The sequence below is a fragment of the Hemitrygon akajei genome, chromosome 1, assembly GCF_048418815.1.
Source record: "Hemitrygon akajei chromosome 1, sHemAka1.3, whole genome shotgun sequence".
Classification (NCBI taxonomy): Eukaryota; Metazoa; Chordata; class Chondrichthyes; order Myliobatiformes; family Dasyatidae; genus Hemitrygon; species Hemitrygon akajei.
This window is the reverse complement of record NC_133124.1, coordinates 205,861,356-205,873,601: the sequence shown is the minus strand read 5'-3', so window position 1 is coordinate 205,873,601 and position 12,246 is coordinate 205,861,356.

Here is a 12,246-nt window from a genome sequence, read left to right as displayed (position 1 = left end):
GCAAATCTCGAGAACAGTAACTATAACAGGATCAATGAAAGACCAGCCAGAGTACAGAAGACAACAAACTGTGCAAATGCAAATATAAATAAATAGTAATAAATAATGAGAACATGAGATAATGAGGTAAAGAGTCCTTAAGGTGAGATCATTGGTTGTAGGAACATGTCAAAGGATGAGCAAATCATTGTACTTTTCCCCTTTTGTTCAAGAGCCTGATGGTTGAGGGGTAGTGACTGTTCTTGAACCTGGTGGTGTGAGACCTGAGGCACCTATACTTTCTACCTAATGGTAGCATTGAGAAAAGAGCATGGCCTGGGTGGTGAGGATCTCTGCTGATGGATGCTGCATTCCTACAACTGTTACCAGGTTTGGATATGGCCCAAGTGCGGAGTGAGAGACACTGAAGCAGCTTAATGGTTCACAGGGAAAATAAAGCAATAAATGCTAGGCCAGACTGGGCCGTGAACCAAAAATCTCAAGAGGAAAACAAAGCCTACACTGCAGCTGAAAAGAACATTAAACAAATACCGCTCGTCTTCAGAGTCAGTTGACTTGAAAGCCCAATATCTCAGGGAAGGCCGACTACAAAACAACAGCAAAGTGCTGCTGTGCTCTGTCCAAGTCTCGACAAGCACTACGATGACAAGAATGGAGTTACGGTAAATACTATCACGATTAAATAATAATTAGCTGACACATACAAATCCACGGTTGCAACTGCGGTGTCTGCTGTGCTGCAGAATCCGTGGTTGTGACAACAACAGCATTTCATGTAGATGTGCTCAATAGTTGCAAGTGCTTTAACCATGATGAACTGGGCCGAATCCATGACCTTATGGTGGATTTTCCGTTCAAAGGCAATGGTGTTTCCCGCCAGGCCACAATACTGCCAGTCAATACACTCTCCACTACACATCAATAGACGTTTGTCAAAGATTCTGACGTCATGCCGAATCTCCGCAGACTCCTAAGGAAGTAGAGGTGATGCAAAAGCTTGAGAACACGTTCTACCGGGCTTAAGTGCCAGTGTTATAAGACTCTTGGATGGAACTTTCATATGATGGTGATAAGCTCCTAATCTTCCCGTCTGCCTTGTCATGTTCCATGCATTTCACTTGCCCACCTGCACTGCACTTTGCAACTGCAACACTTCAGTGTGCACCCTTTCGTTTTGATCTACCTCAATGCACCAATGCATGGAACAGTTTCTGGATGGCACACAAAAACAAAAACATTCCCCAGAACCTTGGCATGTTCCAGAATAAAGCACAGACTTCAATCCCTCGCAGTGAAAAATAAACTGTTTAGAATCCAGAGCAACGCACACAAAACACTGGAGGAGCTCAGCAGATCAGACAGCATCTATGGAAAAGAATAAACAGTCAATGTTTCAGACCGAGATCCTTCTTCAGGACTGAGAAAAAATGGGGAAGATGCCAGAATAAAAGTGTGGGGATAGGGTGAGGAGGCTAGCTGGAAGATGATAGGTGAAGCCAGGTCGGTGGGAAAGCTGAAGGGCTGGAGAAGGAGGAATCTGATAGGAGAGGAAAGTGGACCATAGGAGAAAGGGGAGGAGGAGGGAACCCCAGGGAAGTAATAGGCAGGTGAGAAGAAGTAAAAGGTGAGAGTGCAGAACAGTGGAGAGGTGGTGGAATTTGTTTACCAGAAGAAGAATCATACGGTATGAAAACTGACCTCTCAACCAACCAGTTCACACCAACCAGAAACCACCCAGTTTTACTAATCCTACAGTAATTCTATTTTACTCTCCCTACATTTCCAAAAACACCCCCCCCCCACATCCTATCACTCACCTACATATGTGAGGGCGGGTGAGTTAATTACAGCAGCATCAAACCTACCCACATATCTTTGGGACATGGGAGGAAAGCCCTTGTGGTCACATCTCCACACACAACACTGGAGATCAGGGTTGAAGCCAGGTTACTGGATCGTGAGACAACGGCTGCGCCTCACTGCTGGCCCTAACTGCTTGCTTCACTCAGCCGTCCTGTGTCTTGTCCATCAGCATTGCTAGGTAATCAGAATCAGAAACCATTTTATTATCACTGATGTATGTCTCGAAATTTGTCTTCTTTTTTGAAAGCATGCACAGTGCAAGACATGAAAAGTTGCTATCAAAAATCAATAATACCAAAGAAGGATAGTAAGGTAGTGCTCATGGGCCATTCAGAAATCTGTTGATGGAAAAGAAGCTTGAGCTAAAATGTTCAGGCTCCTGTACCTCCTAATGAAGATGAGAAGAGGGCACGTCCTGGATGTCGAGAGTTCTTAATAACGGATACGTCCTTCTTGAGGCATTTTGTATGAATTTTTTATTAATTACTTGCCATTCAAAAAAAATGCTCTTTTTTTTGGCTACCTTTTTAATAAAGTGGGCAATGTCACAATTCACCGCACCTTGATGAAATCCTTCTAGTTAAGTATAGTGGGGCGCTGGCCGTATAGTGGCAGCCCCACTGGACTTCGAGGCAAGAGGTCCTGGGTTTGAACTCGGCTGGCTCCTTGCGCACTTTCCATCCGTGCGGGGTTCAGCGTCAAGCTAGCAACTCAGCCTCGTAAGAAGCAGACAGATGCTAATGAAACGGCAGGGTTGCCACCCGTCGCGCCACAAGGCGCGGAGAGGAACGACAAAGTATAGTGGGAATATGAAACTCCTTCTCCAAATACATAGGATAATGGAAGTCGAAATTAATTTCCAAGTTTGAGACTGCTGGATTATCTCAGTCATTCCAACTCTGGAGCACAGATCTGGTTACAAATCCAGCGGGGATTAAGAAGTCCAATCACACTTTGAGTAAGAAACAGTTCTAGCATTCTGGAGTTAATGAATAATAACGCCACAACCCAGAGCAGTTGCTGGATACGCAGCAGGCAGCATTAACAGGATCTTTAAGCGTCTGTCCTTCTCCTTAACATCAAGCAGACTGTAACTCAGAACAGCATTAGGATACCGCGTCTGATATTGCATTTCACCAGTAAAAATAGATTTCCCCACCAGGCCCTCTTTAAAATTTACAATATCATAAAACTAAACAAGGATACTCTTTTCTCTGCCTGCCAGATATGAATCACTTGGAGATGCTTTCAGGATTTTTTTTTACCCCATCTTTAATGAAAAGGAAAGAAAGACACTTGGCTTAGCGGGAGCAAGTTCAGACATCAGCAGTACCAAGGATCCTTGGGAGTTGTTGTGCAGGATTCCCTAAAGGTTAACTTGCTTTGAGATTATTGTAAGAGAGGTGAATACAATGTTAGCATTCATTTCGGGAGGACTAGAAAATAAGAGCGAGCTTGGAATTCTGAGGCATTGGTCAGATCACATAGAGTATTCTGGGGAGTTTTGGGTCCATTACCCAAGAAGGAATGTGCTGGCATTGTAGAGGGTCCAGAGGAAGTTCATGAGAATGATTCCAAGGATGAAAGGGTTAATGTATGAAGAGCACGATGTCCCTGGGCCTGTACTTGCTGGAGTTTAGAAGAATGAAGGGGATCTCATTGAAACCCATTAAATATTGAAAGGCCTAAATAGATTGGACATGGAGAGGATATTTCCATTAGAGGGAGAGTCTATAAAGGGATGTCCCTTTTGAACAAAGATGAGGAGGAATTTCTTTAGCCAGCGGGTGGAGTATCTATGGAATTCATTGTCACAGATGTCCGTGAAGGTCAAGTCACTGCGTATACTTAAAGCAGAGGTTGATTAGTTTAGCGGAGAGAACGCAGGAGAATTGGGTTGAGAGGGACAGTCAATAAGCCATGAAAAAATGGTGGAGCAGACTTGATGGGCCCAATGGCCTGACCCTGCTCCTATTTCAAATGTTGTTACAGCCAATTACTTTCAACATATAGTCACTGTTGTAAGACAGCAAAAAGGAAAAATGCTACAATTCCCCCCCCCCCCAGAATGAAGTAGGGGTTAACTACCTGCCCATACAAAGGGGTTCACATTAAAAACACGAGATTCTGCAGTCGCTGGAAATCTAGAGCAACACCCACAAAATGCTGGAGGAACTCAGCAGGTCAGGCAGAATCTACGAAGAGGAATAAACAGCTGATACTTCAGGTCGAGACCCTTTATTGGGACTGAGAAGGAAGGGGAGAGAAACCAGAGTAAGAAGATGGCAGGAGGGTAGTGGGAAGGGGGAGGAGTACTAGCTGGCAGGAGCTAGGTAAACCAGGTGAGAAGCTGGGAAGTGATAGGTGGAAGAACTGAAGGGCTGAAGAAGAAGGAAAAAGTCTTCTTCAAAGCACAACATTGGGATCCTTCACAGCTACCTGGCAGTACTATGAGGAGAATAGGCCGCCTAAAGATAACTGACTCCACTTAAGGGTATGGATGACAGTTCCACATGATCTTCAGAGATACAGTTAGGAAGCAATATCCCAGAGTGCAGAGAATTGTTTGTGTCTTATTTAGCTTCAAGACTGTGGGGTGGAGTTTGGGCCCTATGCTGAAGATCTCAGCCACAAGGGGTAATGACAACACTAGCTAACTGTCTTTTTTTAATGTTTCCATTAGCAGTAGTGTTCCCGGCAATGGAAGACATCCTTAAATTCAGGACCATTTAAGGATAGTCAGGCAGCATTTCCTTCTGCCAAGAATGATACAAGTGTAAATTTCTCACCACAAAAATATGCAGGCTCAATTAACTATTGCAAATAATGCGTTATATTTTTGGCATTAAAAAAAAGTATAAGGAAAAGCAAGACATGCTGAATTAAGCTACAGTTCTCTCGTGTTCTTGTTGAATGGCAGAACAAACTTGATGGGCTGAATGGCCACCTGCCATGCCCTTGCACTACTTTTCCAACCATCAGGCTCAGGACTATGGGGATCAGTTGGGAATGAGTAAGTCTGCTTCAAGATCATGAAGTTCATTTTCACTCTAAGCTGTTACCACTGCAACCTCAGCTTTAACTCCTTTAAGATCCATGAAGTAGTGTTTGGTAGTTTTTTCCTATGTGTTTACACAGAACGAATATAATACATTGGAGATAAAAAAACAAAATCAGAGAGTCAAGGTGTTTACACCATCCAAAGGTTATATTAATGATACATCAAAGTGGAGCAGAGTGGAGTGCAGATGGTATGTACCATCAAGTTGGTGCCTTGGGTTTATACAGAACTGTATGTAGGATGGCACGATAACACAGTGATTAGTAGAACACTATACAGTGAGAGCAACAGGGGTTCAATTTCCACCACCGTCTGTGAAGAGTTTGTATGTTCTCCCTGTGACCGCATGGGTTTCCTCTGCATTTCTATGCATCCCTAAGACATACAGGTTAAGGCTAGTAAGTGGTGGGCATGCTACACTGGCGCTGGGAGCATGGCATTACTTGTGGGCTGCTGCCAACATATCCCAAGTGTGCTAGTGGTTGACACCAAATGACGCACTTCACTGTAAGTTTCGAGGTACATGTGACAAATAAAGCTGATCTCACTCTTAACCATGAGAAGATCGGCAGATGCTGGAAATCCAAAGCATCACACGAAAAGATGCTGTAGGAACTCAGCAGGCCAGGCAGCATCTGTGGAAAAGCCTATTGACGTCAATGGATCTGGGTGCTATTGATATCGATAGATCTGAGGTTGAGAGGGTGAACAGATTTAAGTTCCTCGGCATGCACATTAACGAGGATCTCACGTGGTCTGTACACGCCGGCTGTGTGGTGAAAAAGGCACAACAGCACCTCTTTCACCTCAGATGGTTAAAGAAGTATGTTATGGGCCCCCAAATCCTAAGAACTTTCTATATAGGTCTGTAGTCTAGGGTAGTTTTTGTGTTGGTTTACGTAGTTCAGTGTAGTTTTTGTATTGTTCATGTAGCACCATGGTCCTGAAAAATGTTGTCTCATTTTTACTGTGTACCGTACCAGCAGTTATGGTCGAAATGACAATAAAAAAGCAACTTGACTTGATTTGACTTGACTTGACTATGGACACTACTGAGAGCATCCTGACTGGCTGCATCACTGCCTGGTATGGGAACTGTACTTCCCTCAATAGCAGGACTCTGCAGAGAGTGGTGCGGACAGCCCAGCACATCTGTAGATGTGAACTTCCCACTATTCAGGACATTTACACAGACAGGTGTATAAAAAGGGCCCAAAGGATCATTGGGGACCCGAGTCACCCCAACCACAAACTGTTCCAGCTGCTACCATCTGGGAAACAGTTCCGCAGCATAAAAGCCAGAACCAACAGGCTCCAGGACCATCAGGCCATCAGACTGCTTCATGCTGACACAATTGACTGCCCTGTTGTACATACTATTTATTATAAATTACTATAAATTGCACGTTGCACATTTAGATGGAGATGTAATGTAAAAATTTTTACTCCTCGTGTATATGAAGGATGTAAGTAATAAAGCCAATTCAATTCAATATTTTCGCTGAGACCCCTCTTCAAGACTGGAAAGCAGGAGGGTAAGATGAGGAGAAGGGGGAGGAGGATAGTTTAGAAGGTTGAGCCAGGTGAGTGGGAAAGGTAAAGAGCTGGAGATGGAAGAATCTGATAGGAGAGGAGAGTAGACCATAGAAGAAATGGAAGGAGAAAGGGACTCAGGGGAAGGTGATAGACAGGGGAGAGGGCAGAGTGGGGAATAGAAGAGGGGAGGGGGATGAAAACTTTTTGTTCCCGGTAGGACAAATCGATATTCAAGCCCTCAGGTTGGAGGCTACCCAAATGGAATATAAGGTGTTACTCCTTCGCCCTGAGGGAGGCCTCACTGTGGCACAAGAGGGGACCACAAACCGACATGTCGGAATGGGAATGGAAATGGAAATGTTTGGCCACCGGGAAGTTACCCTTTTGGCGGATCGAGCGGAGGTGCTTGACGAAGTGGTCCCCTAAATTTACGGCGAGTCTCACCAGTGTAGAGGAGGCCAAAGCAGGAGCACCGGACACAATAGACGACCCCAGCAGAGACACAGGTGAAGTGTCTCTTTATAGAGAGCAGGAATCAGCAACGTCATTACAAAAGGAGGTCAAATGATTTTGTTAGGGAGGGAGGAGCAGGACTTGTAGCTAATTGGACTTTTCTGAGGCTCTCAACAGGCAGGAATACTAAATGAGAGAAGGAGTGCCTCAGGGCCGGATTAGAGCCAATGAAATTTGAAAAGGTCTTCAAACCAGGAAGTGGTAGGGAGGGGAGTAGGACATTAAAATACCGTGTGCGTGGTCCTTGGCTGAGTACCGAGAGGAACTGCGATGAAGGTCATAAACCTTCTTGACCTGCTTCCTGAGAAATTGGTTCTGAACCAGCATCCAGAACAAGACAACCAACAAAGTGAAGCAAAGATGCCTCTCCTCTTTGTAACCAACTGTAGTGAGAAGACTCTAGGGAGTCATCCCTAGAGTGTAGAAGAATGAAGGGAGATTTGAAAGAGGTATACTAAATTATGAAGGATATAGGTAGGGTAAATGCAAGCAGTTTTTTTTCTCCGCTGAGCTTGGGTGATACCAGAACTAAAGGTCATGGGTTAAGGGTGAAAGGTGAAAAGTTTAAGGGAATATGAGGGGGAAGTTCTTCTCTCAGAGGGTGGTGAGAGTGTGGACTGAGCTGCCAGCAGAAGTGGTGGCTTCTCTAGATGCTGCCTGACCTGCTGAGTTCCTCCAGCATTTTGTGCGTGTTGCTTTGGATTTCCGGCATCTGCAGATTTTCTCTTGTTAGTAGTGAAGATGGGTTCATTTTCAACTTTTAAGAGAAATTTGGATAGGCACGTGGGTGAGAAGGGCCTGGCCGCAGGTCAATGGGACTAGGCAGAGACTTAATAGGTCGGCACAGACTGAATGGGCTGAAGGGTATGTTTCTATGCTGTGGTGTTCTATGATTCTATTTGGTACCAACTTGCCAACTACTTCTTGGGCTCTTTTTGGGCCATCTCCCTTGATTTCATGTTGATTGGAAATAAGCCAAGAGGAGTTCTTCTTGATGCCAACGACTGCAGAAACACATGTTTACTTAGACCAGATTCCCCAGTTTCTGCCTGACGTTATTATGGTGTATAATATCAGCACAGCTGGATCTTAAGCAAAGCTTCAGTCAAATGAAGCCAATGAAATCAGGCACCTGGCTTTCCAACTTGAACACTTTACGTGACCATAGCTAAATAACAAGAGATCACTATCACTGAGAAGCTGGGGAGAGAAAATCCAAAATAATATTTCTGTATTCTCTCAAAATTGCTTGGATTTGGGGCATGATGGGAACTTAGTATGGATACAAAGCTGTTCATAAGCCAGCTCGCGCTCTCCTCTGCATAACTGAATTGACTGCCAAGGAAATAGCAATGGACATTTAGTGGTTATCTCTACATTCTAACAAAGACTAAGTAACCGCTTAAAGGCCAGCAAGGGGAAGATCAGTCAAAACTCTTTCAGTCAATCTAAGTGCATCAGCACGGTGAAGGTTTCTGGCTCACCCCCTAGAAGATGCTCTGATGGGGGATCTAGCAAAAACCTTGCCTGCCTGCATTCATCATCACTTGGAAGGAACTGGCTAATGGCTTGTTTTGCATTTAGTAAGTGTGCTTGAAGACACATACAAGTGGGAATAAAACAGCGAAACACAGGAACAGCTCGACAAATGGAGTGACAACTCTTGTTCGTTTGCGGGCTTAGTTACTCCACCTGCCCAGCGGGAAAGAGGTAACGATCAAAGAGACTGCAGGAACACATCTGCATAATAATGTCCAGATAAAGGGTCTTGACCCGAAGCGTTGATTGTCCATTTCCCTCCATGGATGTGGCCTCACCCACTGATTTCCTCCATCAGTCTGTTTTTGGCTCCATATCCCAGCATCTGCAGTCCCTTGTGCCTGCACATTTACATGATATTTCTTTTTGGCATGATTGAACATATTTAATTTTCGTGTTACTGGGGCCACAGTGAGAATAACATTTCTTTTAGCAAAGACCTGAACTGTGTAGGAAGATTGTAACATCTGCCTGACATTACTTTATCTCCAGTGTCTTTCTGTTGTGACTTGTCTTTTCCACTCTCATGCTCTGTTTATTAAGTTGTTAAAGTTATGTTTAGAACCTTTCATTCTGATCCTCCAAATATGCCACCTTCCAATTTTTACTGAGCAACTTCTGCTGCAATTAAATAATTTTACTCTGCCTAATGTTAATTTATTCCTTTCTGGTCCTTAAAACTGATGATCAGACCTCCCTCAGTCTTTACCACATCCTCATCTCCTGACATGAAATTTGCACTGCTCCACAGACCTCAGTTTCTGCTCTGCTCCACCCACGTGTCCTGCTCTTCATCCTTTCTCTCAGTAAATGCTTACAGAAGCTCCAGAATAGAAATCATGTGGTTGTCAAGGACCAGCACACATGGTTTAAAACATGTACCATTTCAATTTAGTCATTAAGAAGTCAAGTATAAGAAAGTTAAAAGTAAACTAATGTTCCATCAACAATATTCTCTGACCTTCATCTCACAAGAACATTTAATAATGCACGATTCTAATATGCTCCAATTTCACGTGCAGATTTATGCCTCTTCATGACAAAGTGGGAGTCAACGTATTATTGCTGAGAGCTCAATATGTCAACTAAGTCTGTAGCTCTTCAGTGGGGAGAAGAAAACAAGATTACTGTGGGAATAAACACAAATAGATTCTGCAGATGCTGGAAATCCGGCATTTCTGGAAAAGATTAAACAGTTGATGTTTTCGGCTGAGACCTTTCATCAGGGCTAGAAAGGAAGAAATAGGAGCCAGAATAGCTATCACCTACCAGCTTCTCCTTCCCTTCCACCCACCTTCTTATTCTGGCAGCATATGTGGAAGAGAATAAACAAGGTTCAAAGCTGAAAGTAAATTTACTATCAAAGTACAGATATGTAACCATATACAACCCTAAGATTCATTTTCTTGCGGGCATACTCAGCAAATCTATAACAGACTATCAACTATAGTTGAATCAATGAATGACCGCAACAACAGTGGATGTTTTGGACTGACACCCTTCTGTTGACTGTACCCCTCTATACATGCTAACTTTCAAAGTTCAAAGTAAATGTTATTACCAAAGTACATATATGTCACCTGAGGTTCATTTTCCTGTGGACATACTCAGCAAATCTATAGAATAGTAACTATAACAGGATCAATGAAAGATCAACCACAGTGCAGAAGACAACAAACTGTGCAAATGCAAATATAAATAAATAGCATTAAATAACAAGAACATGAAATAACAAAATAAAAAGTCCTTAAAGTGAGATCATTGATTGTGGGAACATCTCAATGGATGGGCAAGTGAGTGTAGTTAACCCCTTTGTTCAAGAGCCTGAGGTTTGTGGGGTAGTAACTGTTCTTGAAACTGGCAGGCTGAGTCCTGAGGCTCTTGTACCTTCTACCTGACGGCAGCAGTGAGAGAAGAGCATGGCCTGGGTGGTGGGGATCTCTGATGATGGATGCTACTTTCCTACGATAGCATTTCATGTAGGTGTGCTCACTGGTTGGGAAGGTTTTACCCATGCTGTACTGGGCTGAATCCACTACCTTCTGTAGGATTTTTGTTCAAGAGCATTGGTTTTTCCAAACCGGGCCGTGATGCTGCCTGACCTGCTGAGTTCCTCTGGCATTTTGGTGTAGGAAGTGTTAGTGGAGGCTTGAGGGACATCATGGACTTGGTGGGCTGAAGGATTTGTTTCCATGCTGTATTTGTTTCCATGCTGTATGACTAGAGCAAGGGCTCACAACCTTTTTTATACCATGGATCAATACCCTTAAGCAAGGGGTCTGAAGACCCCAGCTTGGGAGCCCCAGAACTATAGTGAAAATATACAACCGAGACACCGATCCAGACGAGCTATTTGGGCAAATGAGCTAGATACAAGGGCAGATAGAAAATAGAAAAGAGAATTAGAGGGAATTCCAGAGTTTTCAATTCAGACAACTTAAGATAGGACCACTAAAAAAAGCAACCAAGAGGTTTCAAATGATTTTTCAGCAACAATTTAATTAATTTGATATGGAACAAAAAGCTAGCATCTGTCAAAGTGGCCACAAAACTCTCAGAAAGACGTTAATCAAAAACCAAGAACATTCAGATGTTCCTCAGGGGAAGAAATTATTACACAATCTGGCCTAAATGTGATCCTACAGCAAAGCAGTCAACTGTTAAACGTCCATTGAAGCCGACCCAGAAGTTACTCAATCTAAGGAATAAGCAACAGCTGGTGGTCTTGCTAGTGACACCCACATCAAGGGTACAAAGGGTTAGTAAAATGTTAGAGTCTATTATAAAAGATGAGGTTTCGGAATACATGGAGGAACGTAATAAAATGGGCCAAAGTCAGCATGGTTTCCTTAATCGGAAATCTTGCCTGACAGATCCGCTGGAATTCTTTGAGGAAATAATAGGCAGGGGAGACAAAGGCGAGTCAGTGGATTTTCAGAAGGCCTTTTCCAAGATGCTGCACATGAGACTGCTGAACAGGATAAGAGCCCATGTTATTACAGGAAAGTTACTTGCCTGGGTAGAAAACTGGCTGATTGGCAGGAGACTGAGAATAAAAGGGGACTTTATTTCTGGTTGGCTGCCAGTGACTAGTGGTGTTCTGCAGAGGTCGGTGTTGGGACCATTTCTTTTCAAGTTGTATGTCCATGATTTGGATGAAGGAATTGATGGCTCTGTGATCAAGTTTGTGGATGATACAAAGATAGGTGGAGGGGTAGGTGGTGTTAAGTAAGCCAGGAGTCTGCAGAGGGATTTGGATGGATTAGGAGCATGGGCAAAGAAGTGGCAGATAGAATACAGTGTAGGAAACAGTACACTGCACATGCACTTTGGAAGAATGAATAGACTATTTTCTAAAAATTCAGAAATCAGAGGTGCAAAGGGACTTGGCAGCCCTAGTGCAGATTCCCTAAAGTTTAACTTGCAGGTTTAGTCAATGGTAAGGAAGGTAAATTGCTAAGTTTGATTGATAAGGTACAGAACCTGGGCGTCAGTACCTCCCTCTCCAATTGGATCCTCAACTTCTTAACCAGAAGACAATCTGTGCGGATTGGTGATAATATCTCCTCCTTGCTGACAATCAACACTGGTGCACCTCAGGGGTGTGTGCTTAGCCCACTGCTCTACTCTCTCTATACCCATGACTGTGTGGCTAGGCATAGCTCAAATACCATCTATAAATTTGCTGATGATACAACCATTGTTGGTAGAATCTCAGATGGAGATGAGAGTGT